This window comes from Mandrillus leucophaeus, unplaced genomic scaffold (assembly GCF_000951045.1).
Source record: "Mandrillus leucophaeus isolate KB7577 unplaced genomic scaffold, Mleu.le_1.0 Scaffold259, whole genome shotgun sequence".
NCBI lineage: Eukaryota > Metazoa > Chordata > Mammalia > Primates > Cercopithecidae > Mandrillus > Mandrillus leucophaeus.
The window spans coordinates 4,145,079-4,159,730 of NW_012102687.1; the positions used below are offsets into that span (position 1 = coordinate 4,145,079).

The following is a 14,652-nucleotide window of genomic DNA, read 5'->3' on the forward strand; positions in this document are numbered from 1 at the left end:
GTGATTTTCCTGCCTCAGCGTTCAGAGTAGCTGAGACTACAGGCACCTGCCACCACAACCAGCTAATTTTTGTATTTTTAGTAGAGACGGGGTTTTGCCATGTTGGCCAGGCTGGTCTCCAACTCCTGACCTCAGGTGATCTGCCAGCCTCAGCCTCCCAAAGTGCTGGGATTACAGGCGTAAGCCACTGTGCCCAGCCAATTTCTGGTTTTAATAATCTTTGAAAATGCAGTAATTCTGAAGCCCCATAGTCACCAATGTGAATAATGTGTTAAATTCAGGATCTCCTTGAAGGTAGAAAAATTGCTTCAATTAATCATTACTTTGGTGTATGGCTCTCCTTTTTAAAAAACCTGTCATCCTCAAAGAATTGGTATCATTTAGCCACGCTCTATGTGATTCTATTTTGTAAAAAATTGAGAACCAATACACTGCTCACTTCTAACTTCCTACTACTGACTTTTATTCAAGCAGCGATGCCCTCTATGAGCCAGTGCAATCTTTTTGGCTTCTATTTGGAAGGGTGCCTTTTGTGTTATCTGACCCTACTGTTCCATTCTTAAAAGCAGAAACGGTATGATCTGAGGTGAAGAGGAAAAGCTCTTCCACTCTCAGTTAAAAATTCAGATTTGCTCAGATCTGTCTTTCTTTACTTTCTTAGTGACAGAAGCTCACATGAATAAATGCCTCAGGGCAATGTTGCGCTATTTGAGAACTCTTTAAGTTTTGAGCTAAATTAAAGACCCCTGAAGAGTTCTTATTCTTATCTCCTACCATTTAATTAGCTAAATATTATCAGGTTCTTTATAATATAAGGGCTATTCCTAAGTATGCTACCTGTGGACAGAGCCTTGAAGGTGTGTGACTAAATCCCAGAACTAGAGAGGAATGTATCCAAAGGCTCTAGGCTAGAGCAAGGATATCTAAGGTGTCGAAAGTAGTTTCCATGTTTGTGAATCAATTATTTGTAAGTATTATTATTATTAACAACAATATGACTTGAGATGGTATCAATTGCCTTCAACTATGGCTGAAGCAATCTTTTTTTTTTTTTTTTTGCATGCAATGCACATAATCTTCTGATCTTGCTCAACCCTCAAAGCCATTTATGGGCACTGGGTACACTTGTGTGTTGGGGAGATAGTCTCCAAGGATTTGGTATTTCTGCCCATCCTCTAAGCAAAAAACTTTGACAGCTTTGTTCATGGAAATCTACAAAGCTGCTGTGGGGGCAGGGAGCAGATTTGCTTATGCACCAGGGTCATAAAACTAGGTCTCCCTCCTCTCCTGGAGATGTTTCAGGGTGATAGAGAAAGTGTCTCCCTCTGGATCAGAGGGCAGATTGGTTTCCCGACCAATAAAATATGAATAATGTCTCTCTCTAAAGTGGAGGATGAGCAGGTTTGCTTGAAGTCCCCTTATAAGTCGGGATTTCCAAGACTCCTCAGTTGTGGCACAGACCCACCATGTGTATAGTGTTTACCCAGGCTTCCTCCACATCGGCCCCATAGGACCCGGGAGGATGGGGATTTGACGTGAACTTGAAGCTCATGCTGTCTGCTGTGCTGTGAGTAATAAACAGCTACATCATTCGGGTGTGTTGTCTCCTCACTGGCTCAACCAATGGAAGCTTGGCAAGGACCACCTGCACCTGCAATATTTGCTGCTGCTTAGGATCAGCTTGAGCACTTGACAACACGGACCCCAGTTGTAGGTAAATGAAGAGAAATCAATACAATGTTTTTAGTAATAAAAATAAAGTATAGCCTTTAAAAGTGACTAGTCACAATTGTTTCATGCAATGATAGGAATTATATTATTTATAACTATTTTCGCCAACATAGGTCTATTCAGCCTTGATGGCAGATAGCTTGTTTTGTATGTTATTTTCCCCATCTTTTTTGACTCTTTATATCTCAATTTAGAAAATCTAGTAAACCTATAAATTATTGTAAATGGCAATTATTTCTAACACTGTGAAGCCCTTCGGAATACTCAGATTGAACATGGGCTCAGAAATTCTGAGTGTTTTCTTATAATTTTCCATTAAGGGCCATTTCTAGCACTCGTTCAAATGCCAAGTCAGTGAGCAGGGCACAGTTAAAACTTGAAAGCTGAGGGCAACACAGAGAATCCAAGTCTGACTTTTGACTGCCTACAGTCCCAGGAAATTATTTCTCTCTGCTTTTGCCACATTTGGTTGTGGTTTTTACACACGATCAAGTACATATACAAAAATACTTTCTCAACCCTGGCCAAGATAGCACAGACAGAAGACCGATTGGGGTGTTTCGCAAATGTGAGAGGTGGGTAACTACACTGCACTCCTGTGCTGCGGCCCGTGGCTGCATTGCCTGCAACGCCCTGCCTGCTGCTGCCTAACTGGTTGGCAAGACGAAGCTCTTCCTGGTGGCCGCGTTGCTGCTGCTGCTTGGTGCGGCACGTTTGAGGAGAAGGACGAGAAGGAGGACGTGGGCACGTTGGTCTGCGTCAATCTGGGGACCACCTAGTCCTGCGTCTGCGCGTGGAGATCATCGCCAACAATCAGAGCAACCGCAACACGCCGTCCTATATGGCCTTCACTCTTGAAGGGGAGCATCTGATCGGCGATGCCGCCAAGAACCAGCTCACCTCCAACCCCGAGAACACGGTCTTTGACGCCAAGCGGCTCATCGGCCGCACCTGGAACGACCTGTCTGTGTAGCAGGACATCAAGTTCTTGCCGTTCAAGGTAGTTGAAAAGAAAACTAAACCATACATTTGAGTTGATATTGGAGGTGGGCAAACAAAGACATTTGCTCCTGAAGAAATTTCTGCCATGGTTCTCACTAAAATGAAATGAACCGCTGAGGCTTATTTGAGAAAGAAGGTTACCCATGCAGTTGTTACCATACCAGCCTATTTCAATGATGCCCAACGCCAAGCAACTAAAGACATTGGAACTATTGCTGAGCTAAACATTATGAGGATCATCAATGAGCCTATGGCAGCTGCTATTGCTTATGGCCTGGATAAGAGGGAGGGGGAGAAGGCATCCTGGTGTTCCACCTGGGTGGCAGAACCTTCAATGTGTCTCTTCTCACCATTGATAATAGCGTCTTCAAAGTCGTGGCCACTAATGGAGATACTCATCTGGGTGGAGAAGACTTTGACCAGTGTGTCATGGAACACTTCATCAAGCTGTACACAAAGAACACTGGCAAAGATGTCAGGAAAGACAACAGAGCTGTGCAGAAACTCCAGAGAGAGGTAGAAAAGGCCGGATAGGCCCTGTCTTCTCAACATCAAGCAATAATTGAAATTGACTCCTTCTGTGAAGGAGAAGACTTTTCTGAGACCCTGACTCCAGCCAAATTTGAAGAGCTAAACATGGATCTGTTCCAATCTACTATGAAGCCCATCCAGAAAGTGTTGGAAGATTCTGATTTGAAGAAGTCTGATGTTGATGAACTCGTTCTTCTTGGTGGCTCTACTTGAATTCCCAAGATTCAGCAACTGGTTAAAGAGTTCTTCAATAGCAAGGAACCATCCAGTGGCATAAACCCAGATGAAGCTGCAGTGCATTGTGCTGCTGTCCAGGCTGGTGTGCTCGCTGGTGATCAAGATACAGGTAACATGGTGCTGCTTGATGTATGTCCCCTTACACTTGGTATTGAAACTGTGGGAGATGTCATGACCTAACTGATTCCAAGGAACACAGTGGTGTCTACCAAGAAGTCTCAGATATTTTCTACAGTTTCTGATAATCAACCATTACAATCAAGGTCTGTGAAGGTGAATGACCCCTGATAAAAGACAATTATCTTCTGGGTACGTTTGATCTGACTGGAATTCCTCCTGCTCCTCATGGGGTCCCACAGATTGAAGTTACCTTTGAGATAGATGTGAATGGTATTCTTTGAGTCACAGCTGAAGACAAGGGTATAGGGAACAAAAATAAGATCACAATTACCAATGACCAGAATCCCCTGACACCTGAAGAAATCAAAAGGATGGTTAATGATGCTGAGAAGTTTGCTGAGGAAGACAAAATGTTTAAGGAGTGCATTGATACTAGAAATGAGTTGGAAAGCTATGCCTATTCTGTAAAGAATCAGATTGAAGAGATAGAAAAGCTGGGAGGTAAACCTTCCTCTGAAGATAAGGAGACCATGGAAAAAGCTGTAGAAGAAAAGACTGAATGGCTGGAAAGCCATCAAGCTGCTGACATTGAAGGCTTCAAAGCTAAGAAGAAGGATCTGGAAGAAATTATTCAGCCAATTATCAGCAAACTCTATGGAAGTGCAGGCCCTCCCCCAGTAGCAAAGAGGATACAGCAGAAAAAGATGAGTTGTAGACACAGATCTGCTAGTGCTATAATATTGTAAATACTGGACTCAGGAACTTTCCTTAGAAAAAAATTGAGAGAAGTTAAGTCTAAAATGTAATTGGAATCGTCACCTCAGAGTGGAGTTGAAAATGCTATAGCCCAAGTGGCTGTTTACGGCTTTTCATTAGCAGTTGCTCACATGTCTTTGGGTTGGGGGCAGAAGAATTGGCCATCTTAAAAAGCGGGTAAAAAACCTAGATTATGGCATGTGTTCACCTCAAAATTTTCTATTTAACGATTGGGCCATGTGCATCCGGTGTAGGAAGTTTCTTCTGCCCTAAGTGACACCAATAAATTTTAGTTATTTACACTGGTCTAAAAATACTTTCTCAAAGGAAAAATTTTTAGAAAGAGTATCCGAGAATGTCCAACTTTTGACTGTTGAGTTTAATCTTCATATGAAATCCTGTTATATTTGCATGATAGGAAGTTTTTCTCCTTCAGCCTTGAAGCAATAGTTTCAGACTTTTTAGGACAGAGGACACATTACCGAGCTAGCCACTTGGGCATGTCCCTTGAAATCATGGTACTCCTTTTTGTGTTTTTAGTATCAAGAAGCAATTGTTTTTATTGTTGTTTCTTTGTTGTTATTGTTGTTTTTTTGTTTCATTTCAAACACTCAGGAAATTGTCATTCCCTAAATGGTCAGCTGACCTCAGGATAGATAAACAGAACTCTGTATATCTCTTTGCATACTGAAAAGAATGGCATTGTCTGATAGTGATTGGATCATAATCATAATTTTCATCATTTTCTTCAATATGCAATGTAAACAATACTCAGACTATGGATTGAAAGTCAATGCAAAGTCCTTTTAATTAAAGTAAATTTGTTCTTTCTTAATCCTCATATAGCTGAAGTTGAATCACCATTGCATACCTCCCTCATGCTGTGTTTGCACAAATGCAAAGAGCAAATTCATACTCTGCACATTAATTAATACAGCTATAAAATAAAGTATCTGTTAGAATACATATTAGAAAGTAATTACTTTTACAGAATATGTCATTAATTTAGTGTGTCATCACGCATTGTTATTTAACAAAGAAATGTTGCCAATAACTCATTTTGTTTTCTCTCTGGGTATAGTATTTGTAATTATCTCTGCAATTATTTCTACAAAATTTTTGGAAATAGTATTATTTATTCTTCTTTTTGCTTTGAGAAATGCAATTTTGAATGATGACCCTAAAGTTGTGTGCCTTCTCCACAAACAATTGTAGAGTTAATCAAGTTTGTACAGGGAAATGTAATTTTGCACTTATTCTGAAAAATCACAATTTGGAAGTTTTATAAGTAATATGTTAAAAACTAGAGGCAAATGGATTGTTGGAATCCAATATAGTCTAGTTTTCTGAGAGTCATATTTCTTATTTGCCCCATTTTTAAATGGATTTCTTTGAAATCTCTACAATAACACTTGCTGACAGATACATATTCACATCCTATATTTTTACTCAAATTCTATTCATGATAAATATTTACTATATCCTATGTGTTGTAACATTGTGTTTCTATTCTTATCATTGCAATTATGACTCAGGAATTGCTTTTAGGTAATTAGTTTATTTGGAGAAACTAGTAATAGAACACAACCAATGGTAAAATATGACAACTAAAAATTTGATAAGCCTACATAAACCAATGACAAGAAAAATCTCAAGAACAATTATACCTCTAAAGTAAATGTTAGGGAGAAAACTGACATTGCAGTACATTCCTAACAAGTAAGAGCATAGTCATTACTAAAAACAGAACAGAATGTCTATAAAGATTATCTTAATTTGTAAATTGCTAAGTATAGGATTATATTTATTCATATTTTACTCTAAAAGTTCATAATGTCTGTAACCAGGAATTTGTGGACTATATTTTAAAACAATATTCTTTTAAATTCATACATTCTTGCTTTACTTTTACCTTAGGATTTACTGTTTACTTATATAAGTTTAGGAGAATTTAGCTTTTAAAACCACAAACTGAATGATTAATTATATTCAGCTTCAAAGTAAATATTACGATGCAAAGTCTTCCATCATGAGCCCTCATTACAGAGTCAATCATTCAGGTAGCCAACACCAGCAAAGTAAAAAGTTAGCTATCTTTGACTTTCTTGTTTCCATCATTCAACAAGTATTAACTGCGACTTTTTGGACAGTGTAGAATAAAGTGGGTTCCACTTGTCCAAATGTTTCAAGTGGAAAGTTACAAGTTATAATACTGGAAATTACAAGAAGGAATTAAAAACACTTCAGTCACTCTTGAAGCACCTGGGGCTACTTCTGCTGGATTCCTTCCCCCTAAACAAGATAATAAAACAATAAATCATAAAATTTGAAAGTATGAAACATTTATAAAATTTTTAACGGTACATTCAAGTTAGGCATGCCAGAAAGTCCTCTTCCCCTTAAGAAATTACTCAGAACACTGTACTGGGAACTTGTAGCTGCTATGCCAATGACCTTTGTCTTGTACTAGGCACTTTTTGGAAGAACATTCCTTATGAAAAGTTCTAGGCACAATTTGAGTTTCTGAGACTAGTTAGAGGGAGGATACTGTTACCCACTGCAGTGCCTATGTGACTTATCTGTGTCCCTACCTGGCTCTTGTTGCCAAATACCTACACCTGTGTGACATAGCTAAATTCTTACTCAGCTCTAACTCTGCTTATTTTTAGGAGACAGGATGTCTGTGGTCAGAGGCTATCTCTTAGGCAGCTTATTTGACCTCTGAAGGACTCTAGCTTCATTATTATCCAATTTTCACACTAAATGACACTCCCACTGGTGCCATGACACTTGACAATCACTGTTAATCACCTCTTTTGGAAGACGTCAAAAAAGATCAAAAAAGAGGGCTGGCCTTGATTTCAAGCAAATCTCTGTCCCCTTCCAAGAAAAAGCATGACTATTCTTCTGCTTGTTCTTAATGCCCCACACCTTCATTAAGGATACCCTATATCTGTAAATTCCCAGTTCTCAGGAGCCATGAAGTTGATTTGCGAGCTACGCTCCCACTTCTCCAATTCCGAAGCCATTGGACTAAAGCCTGCACTGCTGAACTCTCACTTTTGGTTTTATGTATTGGCTTCATGACACAGAACATGAAAGAGCTTCTTCTGGAATAATGAGGATCTTCAGTAACAGTGACTCCTTCACTTGGATTTGTTCAATTGAGTAAGTGGAATACACTTCACATGTCAATGTGGCTGCTGGCTGCCCGGGCATTGACAATCCAGTGGATGTTCTATGAGGGCAGTTTCCTAGTCTGCTCATTATTTCATCTTCGGTGCTAGAATAATTATTATGACATAAGAAACATTTAAAAAATGAATGGGTAAATGAACAAATGCTGTCCAAAATCACCCTGCATCTGTCAACTAGAATGCTGCAAAGATCTATAAATTTCAGACCAGTAGTCCAATGTTTGTCCCATAATTTCCAAAGACTCTTGTAGTAAACAAGGTGTCTCCATAAGAAGCAATTGGCTTTTGTTAACTTACCCTAAGAAGTTTCATTTCTGTGGTTAGAAGTTATTAGTAAGTGGCTTTAATGTTCTAGGGCTTTTAGCACATTCTAGTCTAAAACTCATTTTAAAGGTCTTGATGACTATGGTTCAAGATTAGCAAAAATGAGCTATCTCTCTCAAAAGTGGGTAATGTCGACCAGAATCATCACCACATAAGAATATCAGGAAACTGAGGTAGAGACACAATAAGGTATAATACTCCCACTGCATTATAGTGAATCATAAATTAAAATTTTGTCCTCATGACTACATTACACACAAGCTCCATTTCTTTTTCTGTGAAAAGAGAGAAAGGTAAGAAACATAATTTTAATTTTAATTGTGTGGATTTTTTTCTTTTAGCTTTTTCTTCCTATAGTGCCAACAAAGTATTAAACTTTAATGCCACAGCAGTATTCTAATTTCTAAAATTACTTTAAGAAACAGATTAAGGGCACGGCAGGTGGGAAAGGCACGACGACTTCACTGGGAGCATAATGCGAGAACAATCATGATGGACGAACAAATCCAGCTAATGGAAAACATCCCATTTCACATTTCTTACCATCGTAATATAAAATAAAACATAATTAATTTTTTTTCAAAAAACTATTTTCATTTTAGTGTTTAATTACCTGGTGTCTGTCAAAATCTTGCAGTTAATTAACTTTTCACACTCACAGCCTGCATCTCTTAATTGTATGCTGTCATTTTACAATAAAATTTAGCAGGATAGCACTGACTAATATCAAAATGTTAAGGTCAAGTTCTATGATGCATTTAATGGATTTTCAAAAGCGAGAAAAGCATGGTGTTAACTATTTGATATCAAATAATAACATTCAAAAATTTAATATTTCAGAAATTCTAAAATTAATTGTGTTATGCTAACTTCTAACACATCATTATAGACACCTGAAAACTTCACTTAGTATGAAAAGTAAAATTATTATTATTTTTATTATACTTTAAGTTCTGGGGTACATGTACAGAAAGTGCAGGTTTGTTACATAGGTATACATGTGCCATGGAGGTTTGCTGCACCCACCAACCCGTCATCTACATTAGGTATTTCTACTAATGCTAAGCTTCTCCTAGTCCCCTATCCCCCAACAGGCCCAAGTGTGTGATGTTCCCCTCCCTGTGTCCATGTGTTCTCATGTTTCAACTCCTACTTATGAGTGAGCACATGTGATGTGTTTGGTTTTCTGTCCTTGTGTTGGTCTGCTGAGAATGATGGTTTCCAGCATCATCCATGTCTTTTATTTTTATTTTATAGTCACTCATTAGCTCTAAGTTCTTTGAGGACATGATTTATTCTTTACCAAATCTTTGTATTCCCTCTAAAAGACCTAGAAATTTTTTTTTCTTGTAACCAGCATTCATATGTTTACCAAATAAACAAAAGGAGAATATTTTTCCAAATGCAATTTTACATGTAAGATCTCAGAATTCTATGGTACTATAAAAAAGGATTAAAAAGAGAAAATTTATTTTTTACGTTAATGGGAAGTGTGATATTAGGATATTATAAATATTTTAAACAAAGCTATTGGGTAAAATATAATCAAACTAAGTAAGATATATACCTCAAATTCTCTAGAATCTTTTTATACCAACAATTTCTCAGACAAATGAAAATAGAAAGTTATTCTCACGTTGTGCATTAGAAGGGACCTGCACGTTGTGCACATGTACCCTAGAACATAAAGTATAACAATAAAAAATAATAATAATAAAATAAAATAAATAAATAAATAAAGAAGGCACCCTGGATTACTGTCTGTGCCCTCATTCTAGCTCTATGACTCCCTGGATTGTGCTTGGGACCTAGAATTGAAACCCTGATAGTCTCACTTTCATGATCTATAAAATAAGGGAATTTCTAACTAAAACAGACCAGGAAGATCATACAGACCAGCAATAAAGTTCTACAAAGGTAAGCCATTGACACTTCATATATGGTCCCTAGCTTGTTGGACACCTTAGAGTTTACTCTTACTGGGTTTTGAATTAATCTAAAATTATAAATCATTTTTTGTCTTTACTGAAATTCTATATGCTTTTATTTTTATACATGGTATTAGTTAAGAAAGTTATTAGAACTAAAAAAGTGATACTAATAACTACTTTATTACTATAATGTATTGAGGTCTCCAAATCTATGCTAAAAACAAAGACCACAATTAATGCTAAAAATTCAACATAAATATACTTGAAATGCTGCAGTTTTCTAGCAATCATTATATTCATGAATGCCTTGACTGATAAAGGTATTATTGATGATAGCATTTAATCACTGCTCTTTATTAGTTTTTAATTGTGTTACTATTAGTTTCATTCCGGTTATTTGAATTATCGCTGGTTGTATCTTTCAACGTACAATGATAGTTATTTGTCTCAATGCATTTTTACTCAGCTTTTAAATAAAAAATTTATAGATTCACAGTCTCTAAGGTACAATATATATTTTTCAAAATGTTTTACCAAAGTAACTATATTCATAATGTCCCGAGGTATGCTTTATTATTTATTTGCAATGATTTTGCATGATTTAAATAATTTGCAACATGCTATTAAAATAAAGTTCTGAGATATTTGAAGCTTATACATCATTGTTTAATACATAAAATCAAGTATAAAGTGCATTATTATTTTTCCAAAAATTTGCTTTAGCAACAAATTATTTTCTTAGTAATAAATTTAAAAAATAGAATTTGCTTTAACAATACATTTACTGTAATCTGCTTTAAATTTTTAGCAACAGTTTCGTTGTAAATATTTTCTTTCCCCTCTTTCTTTTAATCATGGAGCTTATTTTACTTGAACATAGTAGCAAGCATTAATAAGTGGATTGTAGTGTCTTTTCCTTGGACTGAAAGGACTATACTTAAGAGAATGTGTTAAAAAAAACAAAAAAAGAGAATAATTAATAGAAATCATTCTACAAAGCTAGTATCCCAGTTAATATTAACAAATATTGTTATTTTTTTGGCAGTAAAAACAGTATTTTAGTCCACCCCCTCCTGCCCTCCCTCTCCTCACAACCCCCAGTACACTTTTCCCCTCTTGTTCCCACAGCAACGTTACAATCAGAAAAAAATAAGTTTCAGGGCACAGGATTGGATTGGGGGGGAGGGGATATGAGTAAAAACAGGCAAATCACAATAGGAATTTTTCAGAATAGGTTATTCTACTTAGTCATCATCTTCTCCCTCATCTTCAGGTTCTCGTTTTCGCTTCTGACCCCTTTCTTCTTCACCAAACTCTTCTTCATCTTCCTCGTCATCTCTCTCTCCATCGTTATAACCTTCTTCATCCTCCTCCTCCTCTCCACTCACGTCCTCCTCTTCACCTTCCTCCTCCTCATCCTTGTCCTCCTCATCTTCCACTACCTGAGCATCTTCATCATACTCCTCCTCCTCCTCCTCCTCCTCACATCCAGGCCTTCCACGTAGCCCTCAGCATCAGAGTCAGGGGCCTCCTTGTCGTCCCGGTCACAGCCGTGGAGATATGTGAGTTGTGAGAGGAGCTTGAACACGTTTTCTCGGGAATCGTTCAGGTTGGTTACCTCGCAATTGAAAAGGTCTAAGCTCTTGAGGTTTTCTGACTTTTTCAGTGGCTCTATTGTGCTGAGGTCTTTAATTTTGTTGCCACTTAAATTTAGATATGTGAGGTTTGGACACTTTTCTGCCAATACCTCCAGGCTCCCCGAGACTCTTAGTTCAAGCTTCTTAAGTTAGTTTAACTTCGGTAAGTTTGAGATTGAGGCGAGGCCTACGTTGATTGTACTTAAGAATTCCAGTTCTTCAAAGTCATCTGTGAGGCCTTCGAGTTTGCCTTCATTCGACCAACTGCTGTCCAGGACAAGTTATTTCACATCAGAGGGCGCCCTGTTGCGCAGCGCTAAATGAATCCTTCTGCCTATCTCCAATGTCTCGCGCTCTCTCTCTGCAGAGGCTCCTGCGCCGGCGGAATTCAATCCATAAACCCCGAACCCATGGTCACACGTTTTAGGGCTTTGAAGGCTCAACCAGCTCCGCTCGGTTCTCGAGCCCCAATACTTACAAATATTATAATAAAGGGATTGATAAGTAACTTGGGTCAAGCAGAACAATTTTTCAAGTATGTAGATCTTCCTAGTAAGAAGGTAGGTGTGTGTGACTAAAGGAAATCTTATCTGATTCTCTGGTTGATAATTTGTGAATACACAAGGCACTCCTCTCTACACTACTAATTGTGAATCAGCCTTCACAAGTACCCATTTTTCTTTTTACTTTTAGAGACCTGACACAGGATATCTTTGAATCTATAGATTAGGTTTAAAGTAACCTGAGAATATGCATCACAGATAGTAAATAACACAGTGAACCATGAAAGACATATTTGGTGAGAGTTCCCCTCAAATGAAAGAATAAAATGCCAAAAAAAAAAAAAAATCCTGTAAAAAGCTGAATCTATCTTTTATTGGTATCATAATGAATTATTAATTTTCCACTTCTGACTCACAATGTGATCTTGGTTGTATCTATTCTATCAGATTATAACTAAAACCAAAGTATCTAACTAGGTTCAGATATGGCAAATGGTAGAGGAATAAAATTTGAATGGCATGTATGTTTATTTAGAGAGGAATAATTTTCTACTTTCTGAGACATTTATATTTTTAGTGAGCAAGGAAAATAATATGTCTAGTGTTAATTAGTTCTTACATAAGGATCACGAGATGGTTTTCAGCAGGTACTAGTCATATATCCTACATTGACTAAATATGGTATATTAAAAAATAATATTTCCCTAAAACAATCTTTTCACAGGCTATAGAATTTGTGGGAAAACACTCAGGAAGAAATGAAAATATAGCAGCTCTGCTGGAATTTGCAATTCATAGGGAAGAAAAACATGCAAAAAAATATGCTATTGTTTATGAGAATTACATAAGAAGAAGTTTCAGTATGGGAGCCAAGGAGCTTAGGGAGTTGACCTTGATTTGGAGATCAGGAAAGCCTGCCCAAGAAAACGTCGTTACATTTGGATAATTTGAAGGATGAACAGGCATTGTCTAAGCTAAGGAGATGGTGGAGGGAGAGTTCCAGTCAGAGGACATAATCTACACCAAAACCCAAAAGTGAGAGAATGCAGTAGATATTATGAACTATAAAATGTTCCATATGACTGTATCTTAGAGTGTAAGGGGCAAAAGTGGTGTGAAATATGGTTGCAGAGGCAGGAAGAAGTTATGGAGTATATTGGTAAGGAAATAAAACACTTAAAGCTGAAGAGTGGTATAAAATAATTTGTATTTTTAAAAGACTAGAATGTGTAAAATGTTAATTTTCAAAAAAAAATCCTCATCAGGCAGATTTTGTTATTATCCCCATTATATATGTTAGAAAATCAAAGCTTAGGCTGTTTCAGAAACCTGTTCAAGGCATAGCTAGTACTCAAACCAGGATTTAAGTCAAATTTGACTTGATTAAAGTCTATGCTTTTCCATTACACCTCGCTGCTTTATAATTTGTTAGTTCTTTCCGACGTATCTACACAATGGTAGTCATAGTTCTAGATTAGTTCCTACTATTTGCTCATGCCATTCATAAAACATAAAAGCATCCTTCAAGATACTGGAAACATGAATTTACTTCTCAAGTTATAGTAACTGTAGTGGAACAATATTTTGAGGTAGTCAATGTAATGTTTATTTTCTTAGTTCCTTTTGACCTATATCCATCCACCATTAAACCAAAATGGTGAAACACATACAAATGTACACACAGACACAAACACACACATACACAGATAGAGAGAGAGAGGGAGAGAGAGAGAATAAGAGAGTATATTGAGTTTCTGATTTTGGAGTTGTTCACCCCCTCTCTCTCCTTGATACAGACAATAGTAATGAAAGCCCTGGATTTCAGTGCCTAGAATCAGACACCCATTGGGGTTTTATGGGATTTTAGAGCTTTATTGTAAAAATCGCGTTTTAAACATTGGCAGACTCAAACAAACAGCTTATATTAACCACAGGGAAGGAAGGATGTATAATAATGGAGCAGTTTTATTGGGCATTTAGGAAAGAGAAAGAAGGGGAGAGAGGGATGGGGGGCGGTGTGTGGCTGTGTGTGAGAGAGAGAAAGAGAGAGAGACAGAGAGAGGGAGAAACTTATTTTGCTAATTTGGCTCATTCTAGTGTGGAGGATTGGTAAATCAAAATATAATGGGGTTGCCTGGCAGCCTGGAGAGTCAGCAAAGAGTTGTAGTGCAAGTCTAAAGGCTGTCTCTTGGTCTTGTTGGTTCTTACTCCATGGAAGTAGGAATAATCTTTTGTTCGATTCCATGGAAGACAGTCTTTTGTTCGATTGCAGTCTTGAACTGATTGAATGAAGCCCACCTACATTAAGGAGGTTAATCTGCTTTACTCAAAGTCCGGCTGTTTCAATGTTAATTTTACCACCCTACCCTGGGCCAAAAAACAAAACAAATACAACTTCATAGAAACATCCAGAATAATGTTTGACCAAATATGGGCACCATGACCCAGCCAAGTTGACACATAATATATCCATCACTGAAGGTCTTTGAAAATAGTAGAGATTTGCCTGACTTTCAATCTGGAGTGTAGGGAAAACACCCTCACTTGAGAGTAGGCATCATTGTGAAGTAACCTCAAGAAGAAAATAAAAGAAACAAAAAAGCTGAGACTGAACTAAAAATGGGAAGTAACTGGGTTACAATTGTAAAGTGTGTTTTGTTCTACTATCATGTTTAAATACAGA

General features: G+C 37.3%; 2 pseudogenes across 2 annotated transcripts in view; one reads left to right on the plus strand and one right to left on the minus strand.

The window, feature by feature from the left end:
- Positions 1-4,336, plus strand: part of LOC105542438 — a 43,991-nt pseudogene extending 39,655 nt beyond the window's left edge. Inside the window, exon 2 of the transcript XR_001006471.1 lies at positions 2,395-4,336. The product of XR_001006471.1 is annotated as a 78 kDa glucose-regulated protein pseudogene (transcript). The remainder of the gene's footprint in view (positions 1-2,394) is intronic.
- Positions 4,337-10,876: 6,540 nt separating this feature from the next.
- Positions 10,877-14,652, minus strand: part of LOC105542439 — a 40,643-nt pseudogene continuing 36,867 nt past the window's right edge. Inside the window, exon 3 of the transcript XR_001006472.1 lies at positions 10,877-11,974. The product of XR_001006472.1 is annotated as an acidic leucine-rich nuclear phosphoprotein 32 family member A pseudogene (transcript). The remainder of the gene's footprint in view (positions 11,975-14,652) is intronic.